Source organism: Pteropus vampyrus, unplaced genomic scaffold (assembly GCF_000151845.1).
Source record: "Pteropus vampyrus isolate Shadow unplaced genomic scaffold, Pvam_2.0 Scaffold5089, whole genome shotgun sequence".
Lineage (NCBI taxonomy): Eukaryota > Metazoa > Chordata > Mammalia > Chiroptera > Pteropodidae > Pteropus > Pteropus vampyrus.
The window spans coordinates 2,011-5,782 of record NW_011893870.1 but is presented as its reverse complement, the minus strand read 5'-3'; positions in this window follow the sequence as shown (position 1 = coordinate 5,782).

Below are 3,772 nucleotides of genomic sequence, written 5' to 3'. Positions count from 1 at the left end.
GACCCCGGGAACCACAACAATCAGCAGAACAACAAATAGAACTGTTCCATCCGTAACTTCATAGTTCTCCAGCCCAGACTGTGATTTAAACGTCCAGTCAGAGTGAGGATTCGGGTTGTTCCTGTGTCTCCCAACAAGCCCCATCCAAAGCCTCAATCCTCCAGGGCACCGGAAGGAACCACCACAGGTGTCCACCGCGGCCAGGGGACGGGACGCACTTCCAAGAGCGTCCGGAACCTCTAGACATCAGTGGCAAAATGATGCGTATATGGCAATTTTCTGGAACATATTCCCAAGACTGTCAGAGAATCTAAGACACGAAGCAGTTAAGGATGACCTCCCTAAAGCATTAGCCTCTACTTCATCTGTAGCTGAGGTCGCACGTAGCCTAATTCTGATCAATCAGATCCTATATTTTCTCCAAATAACTCCAGGAGACAGAAGTCCACATTTATGTTGCCTTCTTCTTCCACTTAGGCATAATCATACACCAGAAATAACCCACTGGACAAAACGCTCATTTACACAGCTGTATTTCAATTCAAAATACAATGTTAGCAAAAATTTTAAATTTAACGGTCGAAATTCTTATCTTTTTTTGGTGGGATGGAATTATAGTTTACTCTAATCAAATTTCGCTACAACAGATCAATGTTTTTCATCTAAAGAAAAGAACGTCATGGCTTGATTTCTCTAAGGGGAGATCCCCTGTTCTGCACAATGTACCTGTCTCCCCATGTCTGCCCTTTGTCCAGCACCTCGCTGTCCCCCCTCCCGCCTACCAGCCACACTGGCGTCATCCGCCGGTACGAAGGTGGGACAAGACTAGCTCTGAGGAAGCACAGAGAGAAACAGACTGTGGTTTTTCCGTGGCGATGGGCGCTCCTACCTGGGACATCTGGGTGGCCGTGTCTCCTTTGGCCCCCATGAAGACCATGGCCAGGGCAGAGGAGATGCTCAGGGGAGAGAAGAACACGTTCTGCGAGTGGTCCTCTTCACCCAACATTTTTAATAAGTTGATGGCAAAAATGCCATTTGCTTCCCTGAGACGGTCCATCAGGGAAAGTCTGTATCAAAAACACAACGCAGAAGCACATCAGCCAAACGCTCCGTCATGTCACCTAGTTACTGGCACCCGTCAGTGGACATGGAGTGTGATCGGCAGAATAACTGCACCCCCAGAGACATCCGAGCGTAATTTTCCGGGCCCGTGATTACATTATCTTACATGGCAACAGGGACTTTGCAGAGGGGATTGAGTTAGGGATCATGAGATGGGGAGATTCTCCTGGATGATCCAGTTGGGCTCAGTGTCATTACAGGGTCCTTATAAGAGGAAGGCAAGAGGGTCAAAGTCAGGGAAAGCAATGTGACGAGGGAAGCAAAGGTCAGAAAGATGCAGGGCTCCTGACCAAGGAACGCAGGCAGCCTGTGGAGGCTGCGAAAGGCACGGAAACGGGTTCTGTCCACGGCCTCCAGAAAAAATGTAGCTCAGTGGACCTATTTTGGACTTCTGACTTCCAGAACTGCCAGATAATATATTTTTGTTGTTTTCAGGCACTAAATTTGTGGTAAGGTGTTACAGCATCCATAACTAACGAATACACTGGTTTATTCACAGAGTCACCCAACCCAGGGCTCGTGACTGGTGCCACCCTTAGCAAGAGGACCCCTGCAGGGCCCGGAGACCCTCTGAGAGCTGCTAACACCTTCCCTTAGTGTAGCGATGGCCAACACACCTGGGTGCCAGGCACTGTTCTCAGCGCTTCACATATATCAACTCATTTAATCCTCACAACAATATATGAGGTCGATACAGGTATCACCCATGGTGGAGACCAGGAGACGGCGTGGGGTTTAGAGCTCGTCTCAGATCCCACAGGCAGTAAGTATCAAGGACGTCGAGACTGGAACCTGCAGTCTGATTCCAAAGTCTCCACGGTTACACAAAATCCCCGTTACTGCCACTTCCCCCTCGGAACGGTGTCTCTAGCATAATTTATGAACAAAGTTCTATAAATTATAAATAATTCTCTATGGAAAAAAAAACGACTTTTCTGTCACCGTGTCACATGAAAACAGCTGGATGGATTTCAAGAGATTTGGAGGGTTCGTTTGGGATGATCTGACCTGAAATATGGGTTACTGGGAAGACTCAAAATCCACTAAGAATCAGGGAGCCTCCAGAGAGAGATACCATTTTTCACGTTTTTCACGGGAGTTGCAGGAACTGGGCTGGGAAGGAAGCCCCTGGGCAGGGTTGTAAAATACGAAGCCCAAATCCCAAGTCCTCAGGTGGACACTGAATCAGAGACATGGATCTGGAGGCAGCTCGGCCAAGCCGGCCTTGACCTTACCCCAGCCTGACTAAATTTTAGAGCAAGCTTCATCCAGCCTCTCAGCCCAGAACCCCCTTTCCTTAGGGCATCTGCTTCAGACAGCTTGTCGCTGTAAATCCTTTCTCTGCTCCTTTGAGACGGAAATATTTTCAAAAGGCCTCTTTCCCATTTTAGGACACAGGACAGTCTTTCTCAAGTCCTTAGAGGAAGATAGCGCCCTACCTCCCAGGCTCTCTGGGAAGGTAGGGATGAAACTCCAGCTGTAAAAAATTATGACAGTTTATTAATTCTTATAATGTTAGTAAATCATTATAAGTCCTGCATTAATTATTTGACAGCCAAAGACATTTTGGAGAATAAAAAGACAAGTCATCGCCCACAATCCCCTGACGCTACAAGCTATTTTTCATCGTGTCATCCTGTTTCTCATGTTCATGTATATTTTTTACTCAAAAAATTTTAAAGCTACACAAGAAAACCATGCTTCAGTTTAGGAAAGCAGCAAATAAGCAAAACCAAAAGTAGTGGAATATCCACCTAGAGATACAGGTCTTCGTGCGTGTTCGCGTTTATGAACAGCTGGACCACCACGTGATGCTCTTCCCCCAGTTTCCCAGAGGACTGGAAGTGCCTCTTGGAGCAGTCACGCACCTACTTCAGTAGGCCACGGGGGTCCCCTGGGCCTCTGGGGGGGAGGGGGGTTTAGGAGGAGGGAGAGGAGCTGGGGACGGAGGACAACTATTTCAACCAGAGCCTCTCCACTACTGAATAGTTTTCCTGAGGCTTCCTCCTCAGATATTTTTTCAAGAGGAGATGTCTCTGATTTAGGAAGGAAAAAAAAAAAAGTGTGGGGTTAAAAAAAAAAAGTGTGAAGGCCACATTCTAAACAGAGAACAACAGCCCAAACCCATGCAAATTCTTTAGCTTAAAAAAAAAATTGTATTAAAACGTCAACCGACTAAGAGTAGTTTTTACAGCAGTTCTGGATACTTAATAGGTCATTTATGAGAGGACAAAATGTTAAAGTCCCTCAGTGTCCTCACACCATGAATGAAGCCTCTCCAGAGCCTTCGGCGGCATGCTGGAAGCCAAGGGCTGCAAGCGTTGGAGGGCCGACCTGTCTGCGGGGGGCGAGGGCCACGGAGGAGCACAGTCCCGGCCTGCCTCCTGGTCACTTCTGTCCCCTCAGGTCTTCACCTTACACTTGAGGACATTTCAGAAAATAAAGAGCTAGGAGGGAGCCAGAAGGAATATTCCAACATCGTGGCACTGGGTTTACCAGAAGGTGGCACCAGAGACCCAGAGACGGACAGGAGCTGGAGATGGCAGACGCACGCGCACCCGGATTCCATCCCCACTGAGCAGAGAGCTGTGGACTCAGAGCGAGGCGGGCATAAGCTTAGAATGGTGCCTGAGCGTGCGTGTGCGTGTGC